The sequence below is a fragment of the Monodelphis domestica genome, chromosome 4, assembly GCF_027887165.1.
Source record: "Monodelphis domestica isolate mMonDom1 chromosome 4, mMonDom1.pri, whole genome shotgun sequence".
NCBI lineage: Eukaryota > Metazoa > Chordata > Mammalia > Didelphimorphia > Didelphidae > Monodelphis > Monodelphis domestica.
This window is the reverse complement of record NC_077230.1, coordinates 337,562,425-337,577,582: the sequence shown is the minus strand read 5'-3', so window position 1 is coordinate 337,577,582 and position 15,158 is coordinate 337,562,425. Positions and strand designations below refer to the sequence as shown.

Below are 15,158 nucleotides of genomic sequence, written 5' to 3'. Positions count from 1 at the left end.
CTTTGACAAAATCACCCCCTAGAACAAGCCCTCATCACCTAGCACCTCAATTATTGCAACAGTCTTTTTGTGTGCCTGCCTTTCTCAGATCTCTCCCCACTTCAATCCATTCTCTATTCAGCCACTAAAGCGATTTTCCTAAAACGCTTGTCCAATCATGTCACCCCCTTCTCCTATAATCAATCAACTCCAGTGACTTCCTGTTGCCTTCAGGACCAAAACCAAAATGCTCTAATTTGGCATTCAAAGTCCTTCCTAATGTAGCTCCCCCCACCTCTCCAGTCCTCTTACACTTCACTCCCCAATGCCACACTTTGATCCAGTGGCATTAGCCTCCCCACTATTCTATGAATAAGACATTCTCTCTCTCAGCTCTGGGCATTTTCTCTGGCTGTTTCCCATGCCTGGAATGTTCTCCTGCCTCTGCTCCAACTGCTGATCTCCTTTGCTTCCTTCGACCCAACTAAAATCCTGCATTCTACAAGGAGTTTTGCCTAAACCCTCTTGATTCCACTCCCTTTCCTCCATCAATTATTTCTGACTTATCCTGTATATACATTGTTTTGTCTATGTTCATTTGCTTGTTGTCTCCCCCATTAGACTGTGAGCTTCCTTAAGGCAAGGATTGTTTTCTGTCACTTTCTTATGTCCATAGCATTTATCACAGTGCCTGGTGCATAGTAGGTAGTTGGTAAATGCTTACTGATTGATTAATTGATTTCCTCATTTCTAAAATGTATTATAATGGTACCTATTGATAGCACTGAGCCCCAAAACACTATAGGATCTCCTCTGTGAGAGACATGGTCAATTCAAAGAGATTAGTTTAATGATCCAAATGTGAGGGGGAAAAAAGAAAAATCACCATATAGATAAAGAGGACACATTGCTTAGATTGGGACACAGTGAAATTGATAGCCATTATTTCTCTCTTTCTTCTCTCTCTGTCTCTCTCTCTGTCTGTCTCTCTCTCTCTCTCTCTCTCTCTCTCTCTCTCTCTCTCTCTCTCTCTCTCTCTCTCTCTCTCTCCTTTCCTTCTCCTTCAAATGACACAATAGTGGAGTAGTGAGATAGGCCCAAGACTAAGTAGAAAGAAAAGTGTCAATATCGGGGTAAGGAAATTGTACAGTACTTTTTTTTTTTAAACCCTTACCTTCCATCTTGGAATCAATACTGTGTATTTGTTCCAAAGCAGAAGAGTGATAAGAGCTAGGCAATGGGGGTTAAGTGTCTTGCTCAGGGTCACACAGCTAAGAAGTGTCTAAGGCCAAATTTAATTGGGAATCTCTCATTTCTGGGTCTGACTCTCAATCCACTGAGTCACCTGGCTGCACTTTTTACTTACTTTCAAAGAGCCTGAATTGAAACCTATCAAATTTTGCATCAAAAATTGCAACCTATCAAAATTATGTTTTAAACATCAGTATACTCCTAAAAGATCCTATATAAACAAGCATCAAAGAGCACTGTGTACTCCCAGGAATTTCAGTAGAAGGAAATTTGGAAGGCAATGAGAAGTGTACAGTGAGTACACATAGACAACAACACATGTTTAAAGGTGACCTGAGTATGAAAAGTGGCATAAAAAGTATTATCAAGGCTTGTGTGGCTATAGAAAAGAGGGCAGCCTTATATCAAGTAAAAGGTAACTGGTAGATGTTTAGAATGGCTCACTGAGAGCCATGGTGTGTGGGACGAATCAGAGAAGATCTCTAGAATGGTCTCTAGATGATCTCTGGAGGATTTACCCAAAGCTACAGAAAAGTTAAACATGAATAGAATGAAGATTGAGAGTTAGACGATACCACAGAGATCTTGGTGCAAGATGAATCCCATCGTTTTACAGGGAAGGAAACTGAGTAGTGCTATTGGATCATAGATTTAGGTTTGAAAGGAAACTTGGAAATCATCTAGTCCAACTAACTCATATTCCAAGGAGAAAATTGAGATTGGGAAAAGTAAAGTAATTTGCTCAAAGTAAGAAAGACAGTAAAGTAGAGTCTGAATCCAAACCCAAATGGGTCCAGTGATTATAAATCCAAAGTGGATTTTTTTGAATTATAAGTTAAAAGATTATATGTCTTTCTTTAAAACAAACAAACCAACAAACCTTACCTTCTGTCTTAGAATTCGGACGACGTATTGGTTCCAAGGCAGAAGACATTAAGGACTAGGCAATGGGGGTTGAATAACTTGCTTGGGGTCATATAGCCAGGAAGTGTCTGAGGCCACAGCCACCAAACTACCCAGATGCCCTTAAATCCAGTATTTTGGCTGCCTGTTAAGGTGTGCTTGAGGGGGGTCAAGACCTTTGGATCAGTTTTGGTGGATAGAACTCCCACCATACTAGTAATGACTAATAACCAATTTTATTCATCTGACTTGGTTTTTATACCGATTGATTAAAATTGTTTCATGAATATAACACATACAAACATAATGCAACATTCTGAATGTTGTTGTTGAGTCATTTTTCAGTCGTGTCCAACTCTTCACGACCCATTTTGGGTTTTGGTTTGTTTTTTATGGCATATATACTAGTGTGTTTTGCAATTTCTTTCTCCTGCTCATTTTATAGCTGAGAAAAAGGTGGCAAACAGAGTGAAATAACTTGCCCAGAGTCATACAGCTAGTAACTGTCTGAGACCAGGTTTGAACTCAGGAAAATAAGTCTCCCTGATTGGAGGCTCAGTTCTCTATCTACTCTGCTACCTAGTTGCTCAAACATTATTAAAGCTGGCCAGGAAAACTAAAGGTCTCACCCAGAACACTACAGCTATCCCTTCCACATTCTGTGGGTTACAGGCACAATGAACCTGTGATCTGGATTTAGCCCTCCCTTCAAACCAGAGAAGTCTGAATTTTTTCTTTTTCTTTTATGGGGTATCTACAGTGCCATACTGTAAAATTTGGATTAAGTATTTGGTCATAGAGTATATGTAGGTCAATGTTAAGATATCTCTACAAGTCTAGCCTTTGTGTATCATCTGCAGGCTTTGGCTTTCTTTGCAAACTTCAAACTACTTATTTCAATTTAAAAGAGAAATTACGTTTACTTATGTATGGTATTAAATGATAAAAATGTGATATTATATAATTCTACACATATATTTTATGCACTTCTACATTTCTAAATTTTTTTCTGTCATCTGCCGGCCTTCATGTGTTATCCATGGTTCCTACAAAATGCCCTAAAAATTCTGTTGACCCTCAATATATCAAAAAAGTCACAAAGTGGAAGAGACACCTCTGCTTTTTCTTGAATGACAATAGAAAGCTGACACCTAAAAAGTCATGGAGTTTTATACACATTATCTCATTTAGCCTTGAAATAACTTGGTGTCTTATTTTACAATGTGAGAAATGTGGAAATATGTATTGTATGATAACATATGTACAAGCTATACTATATTACCTGCCTCCGTGGGGAGGAAGGAGGAGCAAAATGTCAGAAAATGATCATTAAAAATTTTATCAACATGTAGAACTTAAAAAAAAAATCTGACTTTGACTTGGTAGATTCATTTGTGTTACTATTACCCTCATTTTACAGATTAGGCCATTGAGGCACAGAGACTGGCTTCTTGCCCAGGATGAGGTGCAGAGACAAGATCTGAACCGAGATATTTTGCTTCCATTTCTCAAATACTTCTATTTTTCTATATTTCTTTATAACATAGATGTTATTATCTCCTCCCACATCCTTAAAATAATTCATTATGAAAACCAATGGATGGAGTGGTGAACTTAGTGAAGAAATCCTTGATATATACATCTGGCTCAGACATATGCTAACTATATGATTCTGGACACATTACTTATTCTTTCACAAGCCTCAGTTTCCTCCTCAGTCTGTGAGTTCCCTGAGAGCAGAAACCATTTGTTTGCCTTTCATTGTATAACCAGTACTTAGCACAGTGCCTGGCCCTAATAAATTCAAGCTAACTAATTAATTAAAATGGAAATAATCATAGCATCTACCTCCCAAAACGCTTTGCAAATAGTAAAGTGCTATATAAATGTTAGCTATTCTTACTAGCAAATATTATGCATTAAACAAACATTACTCAAAGACCCACCAACATGTAAGATCACATCCTTAGTATGCAAAGTTAAAAATGAATAAAACACAACCTTTCTAAATTCCTATAGTACTCTGTACCTCCCCTTTGGGCATTTAGTGCTTTCTTCCTTTTATTATAGTAATTTGTATCTCTGCCTTATCTTGCCTACTTGACTATAAGCTATTCAGGGGTTATTCCCCTGGGGTTTAGCACAGCAGCTTGACATGGTAAGTAGCCAATAAAATGCCTTGGGAATAATAATATTAACTCAACTCTCTAGCTTTTTAGGGTTTTCAAAGAGTTTTCCCTCCCACAACTCCCTGGAAAAGGTAGTGAACATATCATGCCCATTCTTCATATGAGGAAACTGAGGCCCCAAAGTTATCCATGACCTGTTCAAGATCACACTGTTGACAAATGGGAGAGGCAGTATTTAAACCTTGGAAGGTCTTCTGAAGACAAATGCAAGACTCCTTTAACCATACCACCAGAAAATACTCGCAATCTAGAAGGAAAGAAAACATGTGTGTGTAGATATAGCACACCTATGTTAATGTGAACCTCAGAAGTTTAGAGAGAGAGAGCTGGTGCCCTGGCTAGGAGGGCTTTCGGCAGCTCATTTATTAAACCTTATCAAAGGGGCCCTAGTTTCACATTTCACCCAACAGAAGGTGAGCACCTGGGCTAAAGACAGCAATGAATAAAAGGTCTCCAAACTGCCACATGCAGCTTAAACCCATCACACTACCTGCCCTTAGCAGGCACTCACTAGCATCTTGCAAGCCTCAGAATGAAGCTTGGCAAAATCTAGGCTATTCAAACGAAAAAATGATCACCCTGGAGAACATAAGCTGCTAGCCATAACGTCTAGCCTCTAGCTGCTTACCAGATGCTGGTGTGAACTGGAAGTTAAAACAGATGTTGTATCATATTAAATATCTCTTGCAAGAGAATCAAAATCAGAGAATCAGAGCATCAGGATCTAGTAGGCACCTCAGAGGGCATCCTGCCCAGTCCTCCAACCAATGGCATTATCTCCTCTGAAGCATCCCTGATGAACGATCATTCAAGGTCTAACTGAAGACCTCCATTGACAGGGAGGTCACTCATTCAGTCATTCACCAGTAGATTCCACTTGTGGACAGCTCTAATGGTTAACAAATTGAAATTGGCCTTTCTCTACCCATTGTTTTATATTATATCTGTAAAGCTACATAGAACAAGCCAGGTCCCTCCTTTTCATGATAGCACTTCAGAATCATGAAGACAGCTCTTGTCTTTCTCCTCAGTCTTCTCTTCACAAGATAAAATGCCTCTCATTGCTCTATGGTGCAGTTTCCGCACCTTTTTCACCTATCTTTGGACATCATGCAAATTGTTAACATTCTTCCTAAAATATGGTGCCTAAAATTGAACTTGGGCAGCCAGATGGCATAGTTGATAGAGCACTACTAGGCTTAGAATCAGGAAGACACATCCTCATGAGTGTAAATCTAGCTTCAGTCACTTATTAGCTATGTGATCCTAGGCAAGACACTTAACCCCATTTGTCTCAGTTTCCTCATCTGTCAAATGAGCTAGAGAAGGAAATGGCGAACCACTCCAGTATCTGCCAGGAAAATTCCAAATAGGGCCATAAAGAGTCGGACAGGATTGAAAAATGATTCAACAACAAGAATTGAACCCAAGACTCCAAGAAAATCTCCTAATGATTAAAGCATCCTAGAAGTAGAATGAGCTTAAACCATATGACTCACAGGTTCCTTGCAACTCTACAATTTCTTTGATGCTTACTATCTGCATTATCCTGAAAAAATTATTTCTTCCCTCCTGCATCAGATGACCTCTAAGTTAGAAATTCCTGGTATTATAACTCTAAGAAATAGAGGGAATCCCAAGAAATCATCTAGCCATGTCTCTTGTCTTCAAATAAGCAAGGTATTACCACTCTCATATTCTTTTTACAAATCAAGAACCTTGGTCTCAGGTGGTGAAATTATTTCCCTGTGGTAACAATGAGGAAGCTATATGGTGCAATAGATATTGGGCATGGAGTCTAGAAGATTCATCTTTGTGAGTTCAGATCTGGCTTCAGACACTCATTACCTTTGTTACCCTGGGCATATTGCTTAACTCTTTTTGCCTACAAAATAATCTGGAAAAGAAAATGACAAACTACTCCAGCATTTTTGTCAATAAAACCCCAAATAGAGACTTATGAGAAAGAATGCTATCCACATCCAGAGAAGGAACTGTGGGAGTAGAAACACAGAAGAATAACAACTGCTTGATCACATGATTTGATGGGGATATATATTTTGGGGATGTAGACTTTAAGTGATCACCCTAATGCAAATATTAATAATAGGGAAATAGGTCTTGATCAATGATACTTGTAAAACCCACTGGACTTGTCCATTGGCTACAGGAGGGGGGAATGAGGAGGGGAGGGAAGGAACATGATTCATGTAGCTATTGAAGTATATTCTAAATTAATTAATTAAATTTAAAAAAATTTAAAAAAAGAAAACCCAAAATGGAGTCACAGAGTCCAACACAATTGAAAGTGACTTAACAAGAACAAAAATGGTCACACAGCACTTTTTCTCCTTGAGGCTGTCATAGATTTTAGTGTAAACTGATTTGTCATAGGGGAAACATGTTAAGATTGGGAAGAGCATACAACCATAGTGACTCCTATCACTACACCCCCTATGGATGATTCTGAGTAGTTATATGACACTGACCACTTCATGGGAGGCAAATTTTCTTTTCACCTTTCCTGAGAGTCCCTTATAGAAAGTGTTTCAGGAAATCTGACTCATGTTGGTTTGAATGGTATCCTCAAGTTGCAAGCTCCACATGATATTGAGAAGACAACTCAGAGAAAAATCTCTAGATTATCCAAGCTGGAGGAGATGTTAGAATAAAGAATGTAGTGCCATGAGGGCCTCTGATCACAGAATGTCAGAGCTTAGGAAGACCTTATTATACAGACTGTTAGAGCTAAGAGGGCCTTAGAACACAATGTTACAGCTTAGGAAGATTTTAGAATACAGAATGTCAGAGCTGGGAGGGATCATGGAGATCATCTATCTACTCATTTTCTAGAGTAGGCAACTTGATGTCTGAGAGACAGACCACTTTATGATCCCACAGTTAGTGGCAGAGTTAGGGCTTCAACCCAGTTCTCTTGACTCAAGGATCCTTGCTACTACACCGAAGTGCTTCCTGGGGTTAAGAGAATTTTCTGGTTAATCAGGAGTTAACACGAAAATCTTCTTTTCCTTTCTTTTTTTGCTACAGGAAATCCTTCTAAAATATATGGACAGAACTCTCTAGAAAATACAAAGTTCTGTGACCTAATAAATCTGGTATTTCTCAGTGGTTAAGCCTCTTGGTCTTATGATAATGGCTCAGACAAAGGTGGTGGAGCTAGAACTCAGGCAGGGCTTCTGCCTCCAAAGCCAGCATCCTTCCAGCACTACCCCACCAATTGCCTGGTCAGAGTCCTCGGAAGGACATGAAGCAAGCCCTGCTGATGGACCCTGACAGATCCAAATGCCTGAAACAAACATAAGATCCCGCGATCAGAAGCGGATTTGCCAGCCTTAATGCCAGGAATAAGCCATGAAAACAATAGGTTAAGAAGACACAGTTGAGTCTCTGATAGAACAGAAGCGCTGATCTCTCCAGGGGCGATGAGCTGGTGGAGAGAGGAATTTATGTGAGTCTGTTCTCTCTGATACTCAGTCAAAGGAGGGAGGGAAGGAAGCAGTTATCCTGTCTGCATCAGCTCACAGGTTTCCACCTTAGCCCAGCATTTACTCACTCGGCAACTCATCCAATCAGGACCAAGGGGGGGGGGCAGAACAGAAGAGATGGAGGGGTTTGGAATGAAAAGAGTAAGGGAATCAGCCTTCTGTGGAGATACTGGAAGGAATGCAAAAATGGATAAAAAGGCACCTAGCAGGTGGAAATTAAAAGAAAAAAATCTAAGAAGCAAAAAGAGAAAAGCTTAGTTTTGTAGCAGTGGCAACTAACTGATTGGGCATTCATACCTATCTCCCATCATCCCATATCTTCCAGGGAGGGGAAAAAAAAGAAAAAGAAGACATTGTTATGTCAATACCGAGGGAGGTATTTTTGCTGGGAGAATGTGAACTTTTCCCCTTGCAGATTTGCGTGGGCTGGGATGAAGAGCTTCACTGATGCAATGAAATAAAATAAAGGGCTTCCTCTATCAGCCTTCTTCCCCTTCCCCCTTCTCCTCTCCCATCTGTCTGTTCCATTTCCTAAGAAACTTTGGCCAACAACCTACTAAATCAAGGAAAATATCTTTACAAAGCCCAATGGATGCCATAGTGAGAGCAGCCAGATGGAGTGCAAGGTCTGACCTAGAGGGATCAGGAGGTGCCAGGGCTGGTCCTGGTTTTGCCATCTAGGTGTTTGGTGATCTTGGGCATCCAACTTCTCCAGCCCTCAACTCCTATCTATAAAATGACAGGGTTTAACGGGATGGTGACTCCATGCTTTGTCTTCCAAGACTGATTCTGCATTCATCCGGGCTGTGTTCTAAATGTCCTTTCAGCTCTCACAGTGTCTATTTTGTTCTAATGATCTAAGGGCCTTTCAGGGCCCAATATCCATGAATTCTGGAGGAAAAAGACCTTAGAGTTCATCTAGTCTCATCTCCTTCATTTTATAGATGAAGAAACTAAGGCCCACAAAAGATAAATAATACACAGCAAGACTGGCAAGAGCCTAAATTTGAACCCAGGATAAGCAATCAATAAGCATTACTTAAATATCTACTGCATATGTGTGGTACAGTATTAGGTCTTAGGGATACAAACACAACACAATATATGTATATAGGTAGTCATGTATGACTTTGGGTTATCGTGTGTATGTGTGAATATATGTGGAGAACAAATATAAAGAGTTAAATATGCAGTAGTTTCAGAGCAGCTAGGTGGCCCAGTGGATAGAACGCCAGGGCTTCCTGGAGTCAGGAAGATTCATCTTCTTGAGTTCAAACCCAGCCTCAGACACTAGCTGTGTGACCCTGGGCAAGTCACATCACCCTGCCTGCCTCCATTTCCTTATCTGTCAAATGAGAAGAAGAAGGAAATGACAAACCACTCCAGTATATTTGCCAAGAAAACCCCACACGTGGTCCTGAAGAGTTAGGCAGGACTGGAAAATGACCGAACTACACTCCAGAGAGACCAGAAAATGTTTTATGGGGAAGATGGTACCTGACCTGCATCAGGAAGGAAGAGAGGGGCTCCATGAAGTGGAGGTAGGAAGGGAATGGATTCCAGATATGGAGGATAGTCCATGAAAATGCAAAGATGAGAGACTGAGGGTTGGATGTGGGAGGGGGAGCAATGTCCAATGAGACTGGAAATAGAGACTGAGGCAGAATTAGGAAAAAGTTTCAAAGAAAAACAGAGAAGTTGATCTTTTATCTCAGAAGCAATAGTGTGGATTCACTGATATGGTCAGGATTGCCCTAAAGGAAAATCATTTTGGCAGCTGTATGTACGATAGACAAGTGAGGAGAAACGTGACTGGAGGTGATTGCAATGATTTAGGCAAGAGGACAGAACTGTGAGAATAAGAAGGGATCGAATGTGAGAAATGTTGGGAAAGAGAAACAGATCTGCCAACTGATTGGCCGAGGGGGCAGAGAGTCAGTGAAAGGCACTGGGAGTGATGTCAAAGTTCTGGTTCTGGGAGAGTGGAAGAATGGTGACATCTTCTGAGAAACAGGAAGGTCAGGAGAGGTGAGACGGTGGCATGAGGAGGGCAAGAGGGAGTAGGGTGAAGGTAATGGATTAAGTTTTGGACACAATGAGTTCAAGATGACTTGAGGAATCTATTTTGTAGTATCTGAAGGAAACTGGTTATGTTCGACTGAAGCTCAGGAGAGAGAATGGGGTCCTGAGTCACCTGTAGAGAGCTGATCATTAAACTCATGGATGCTGATAAGGTAACCTGGAAGGAGATTAAATAGAGAGATAATGGCCCAAGATGAAATCCAGGGGAACATTCTAAGACAGAGGGCAGGAGAGGGATGGAAACCATGTAAAGGAGACAGAAACGGAGCAATAAGACAGGAAAGAGAAGTCAAAGAGACTAGCATCATGAAACTCAAAAAAGGAAGGAATATCCTGAAGGAGATGGTGGTCCAAAATGCAAAATGAAGCTGACAGTCTGTAAGAATAAGGCTTGGGGATAAAGTCATTTGGTCATAGAGTTAAATGAGGAAAAGAACCCAAAGGTCAGATAATTCCCTTACTTTAGAGATGAGGAAATGGGGGTCAGAAAAAAAGTTAAAGGACTCACACAAGGTCATATAGATATTAAGTGGCATCACCAGAATTTGAATTCTTATCCTCTGCCCTGGCATTGGTCAGTCAGTTCTCACTTCTTCCAGTATAATGGAGTGCCTCAAAGTTTTGTCTCCTTATATTCTACATGCTAAGCTCTTGCCTAAGCAATATTCTGTACTTCTATAAATAATAAGACACAAATCCCACTTATCATTTATTATGGGATGCAAACACAACACAGAAGTATTGAGTTCTGTTTTTTTTTTAATTTTTTTTTATTCCCCCTTAACCTTCAGAATGATTTGATGCTTTGGCTTCTAGGACACAAACCACATGCAAGTACTGCAGCTGGAGAGTTTGGCTGCTCTCAAGTTACTTACATATAAAAATGCCTTGGGGAAAAGTAGGGAGAGGATTATTATTTGCTGAACACTAGTAATGTACTTCACACTCTACAGGCATTCAAGACAACCATCGCTGCCTCCGGGGCTACAAATAAGTAAACTTGTTCTGCTACTGACAGCTCTGGAAGGCAGGTACCTAGACAAACCAAACTTGGCATTCTTTGGATAACCCCTTCCAGAATCTTTGGAAAGAATGGAGTCAACGTGATTCCCTGGTGTGAGGGGGGATTCAGTGAATAGCTTTCTTTCTTTCTTTCTTTTTTTCCAGTGAATAGTTTTCTAAAGAATACACAAGTTTCAGAATATCTCCCTGAACAAAGTGAAATTCTCTTCAGGCCTATCCCTGGTTCCATTTCCTCTAGGAAGTCTTCACTAATCCTGATCATTTATAGATGTGCCTTCTCCCTCCCTCCCTTCCTTCCTTCCTTCCTTCCTTCCTTCCTTCCTTCCTTCCTTCCTTCCTTCCTTCCTTCCTTCCTTCCTTCCTTCCTTCCTTCCTTCCTTCCTTCCTTCCTCCCACCCCCCGAATCAGAATTGTCTATTGGTTCCAAGGAAGAAAACTGGTAAGGGTTAGGCAGTTGGAGTTATGTGATTTGCGAAGTGTTATATGGCTAGGAAGTATCTGAGGCCAAATCAAACCCAGGATCTCCAGTCTCTAGACCCAGCTCTCAATCCACTGAGCTACCTACCTGCCCCACCTCTCCCTTCTTCTTAGTGCTCATAACAAAGTATACCTCTCTAGTGTCATATGTTTTGTATTACAGTTATTTCTACAGTCTGGTTTTCCTTATTTGATAGCCTTCCCTTTATCCCCCTTCTTTCTCTTCTGAGAGTAGTCTGACATTGTGGCCACGGGTCTAGGGGCTTCTGGGAATTTCTGGTTGTTTCAGATGGAGAACATTTTTTTTTCTGGAGTACTGAGATCTCAGGGTGCTCAAGAGCCCATTTGGTGGTCCTAGGGTTTGTCTGGGATTGGTCCCCTTAATTGTAAAAATTGAAGATTCTCTGCTATTTTTGCCTGCCCAAAACTGTCCAGATACTAACAGTTCAATGGATCCCCAGCCACAGAATCCACTGATAGGATTGCAAAGGGGAACCTTCACTCCCTCTCTTTCTCAAAGCTGCCTGTAGTCAACTAGATCTCCTGGAGCTCCCAAGGGCCAAACATGGACAAGCTGGGGGGTGCCTTGCCTTTCTTTCTAACATAGCCTGTACTGCCCAGTTTCTATAAGGTGTTAGATTCCCACATTCAATAGGATGAACTCCCCCCCCCCCACTCCCACCTGAGGTTATCTGGAGACTTGCTCTATTTTGACCCTAGGACTCATTACTTCTTCCTTAAAAAACCTTTGCAAAAACAAAACCCTTACCTTCTTTCTTAGTATCAGTTCTAAGACAGAACTGCAGTAAGGGCTAAGGCAAGTGGGGTTAAGTGACTTGACCAGGGCCACAAATATAGGAAGTATCTAAGGCCAAATCTGAACCTAGGTCCCCCTATCTCTAAGCTTGGTGCTCTATCCATCCCCTGGGTTACCTAGCTGCCTCCCAATATTGCTCTTGTGACAATTGTTGGTCAGGGACATGGTTACTATCTTTGGTTGGATGAAAAAGGATTCACCATCTGTATTCCTTCTGGTAAGACTGAGGAGACTGAGATTGGTAGATCTCTTGAGTTCAGGAGTTCTGAGCTGCAGCAGGCTACAGTGATTAGGTAAACCCACTACGTTTGGCATTAATATGGCAAACTCCTGGAAGTGGGAGCCCACCAGGTTGACTAAGGGGATGCAAAAAAGCCCAGAACAGAAGCAGAGGAATTCAACGTTGCTATGCCAATCAAATAGTGGAATTGGGTCATGAGCAGCCCTGAAACTTCCACCTTAGGTGAGATGGAGAGACCCACTCTTGGAAAAAAACAACCAAAACGTACATTTATATAGTTCTATATAGTTCACAGAATGCTTGCTTTCTTTACAACCACCAAATCAGCAGTCAGGGAAAGTGCCACTATCTTCATTTTTCATATGGGGAAATGGAGACAAAAAGAAGTGATACTTGCTCAAGGTCAAAGAGACAATATGGCAGAGCCAGGATCTAAACCTATGTTCTATGATTTTTGAGGCTATAAATCTCTCTATGGAATCACATAATATTTTTCTTTTCTCTCTGTCTAAATATATATACATATACACACGCACACACACACAGACACACACACACACACACACACACACTTTATTTCAGACTATTTCTCCCAGAGAATTCTAAGGCAGTAGTCTTCATAACAGAAAGTGAAGGACAAGAAGAATATAGTAGGTAAAGGAAATCTATTGCTTACAGGAAATATGAGGCAGAAAAAGAAATCCTTACAGCTGAAAATCTACATTTAAATGATTATAGATTTTAGAAAAAGAAAAAGTACATAGGATTAAATTTTTACTATGTGCTCTTAAGTATTTGTACCCTTACTGTGACTTTGTCTGAACAGTATTACTTGGGCAGATACAAAATGAGATTGGAAACTGGTCAAAACTGGACCATGGTCTTTTGAGTCAGAAGTATGTCTGGACAGTCTTGCTGCACAGATCTAAGGATCTCAAACAAAGATGGTTAACTCTCTTAGACACTGCATTGAGACACAGGTTAGGTTATCAGGGATCCCTTTTTTGAGCAGGTAACTAAGGATTCTCCGATGTAACTTCTTGGGTGGGACAGTAATGCCAAACTTAGGGGAGACACCAAATTGGCAGAGTCTGCTGCAGCTCAGAACTCCTGAGCTCCAAAGATCCAGCTGTCCCAGTCTCCTAGGAGATGGATTATAGACACGTGCCATTATGCCCATGAGTTGTAATTTAGTTCTTGTACATCGTATGTGCAATTTCTCCATATTTGGATTCACGTTCAGATCCTTTTGACGAGAACTCTTTATCGGACCAAAGTGCAGCACCCCCCAGTGCATTCTGAACTTGACCTCTAAAATACTCTGACCTCAAGGTCATAAGAATATTCCGAAGAAGCCCAACTCGGACAGCCCCAGTTACCAAACATACACACGTGGGTTCAGAATAGAAGGAGGCTGATCACAGCCATTCTGCAGTGCCAATCCCAGAAGACCCTCAAAGCTTCCTAACAGAGCTCCCTTCCTGTGGTTGCAGGAATGCCTGGATTTTTTGACACAAATGTTGGAATGGTCTCCTACCAGCTTGCTGACAGCCCAGTTTCCCTGGTAAAGAAAGGGGAGGTGTATTCACATGCAAGCAGGCTGGGCCCCTGCCTGAGGAGTGCCTTGGGAATTCCCTAAAGGGAAACTCAGTCAGGTAAGAAGACCAAAGATGGCGCAGCTGCGATGCTCGTGCCCCCGCACCCGTCCCCTGCATTAGTCAACTTCTGTTGTTTCAGTAAAGGGCTGAAGTTAACAGTTTCTAAATATAGGCACGTAGCCTGCCCTGCGAGCGCCTGGGCCAGCTAATATTAGACATTCCGTGGAATCCTCTTCTCAGCAGGATTATTTTTTTCTTCTGGCCACATTACCTAGAGGAATGCTGCATACAGTAAGGCAGACGAAGCCTGTGATGATGGATGAATAGGTCCAAGCAGAGTATAGTGAAGCTTTGTTTACATGGCATCCTCAGGGGATGGGATCTTTGGGGGAATCCTAGAATATCAGGAGGATCCAGGAGGAACCTGGAGATAAAGTCGCAGCTTAGAGGAACTCTAGGACAAAGATTTCACAGTTTGAGGTGGGCTTAGACCATAGGGTGTCAGACCTAGGAGAACAGAGACCTGGGAGGGAACTAGAATATAGAAGAGAGGAGCTTTGGAGAATTGAGGATACACAATATCAGAGCTAGAAGAAATCTTATAATAAAAACTATCAGTGCTGGATGGGGTCTTAGAATATAGAATCTTAGAGGAAGAATTTTAGAGACAGTCCTTAGAGTACAGGATGTTAGAGGAAGGATTTTAGAGCGTCCTTAGAATATAGAATGCTAGAGGAAGAATTTTAGAGAGGGTCCTCAGAACATATGATGTTAGAAGTGGGAAAGAACCTAAAATATAGATGAATGAAAGAAAATAGGGCATAGATTTGTAGATTTGGTAGAGAATTTTGAATTTACCCAATTAAAATAATTTACTTTTTTGTTGTTCAGTTATTTGTCAGTTGCATCTGACTCTTTGTAACCCCATTTGGGGTGTTCTTGGTAAAGATTCTAAAGTGATTTGTCATTCCTTTCTCTACCTCATTTTACAGGAAAGGAAACTGAGGCAGATAGGGTTGTGTGATTTGTCCAAGGTCATAAAACCAGTAAGTATTTGAGGCCAGAATTAACCTAAGGAAGATGAGTCTCTCT

General features: G+C 41.0%; 1 long non-coding RNA gene across 1 annotated transcript in view; it reads right to left on the bottom strand.

Annotated features, from left to right (window-relative positions):
- Positions 1-15,158, bottom strand: part of LOC103100649 (uncharacterized) — a 511,533-nt gene that overhangs the window by 247,074 nt on the left and 249,301 nt on the right. The gene's annotated exons all lie outside the window — the stretch shown is intronic.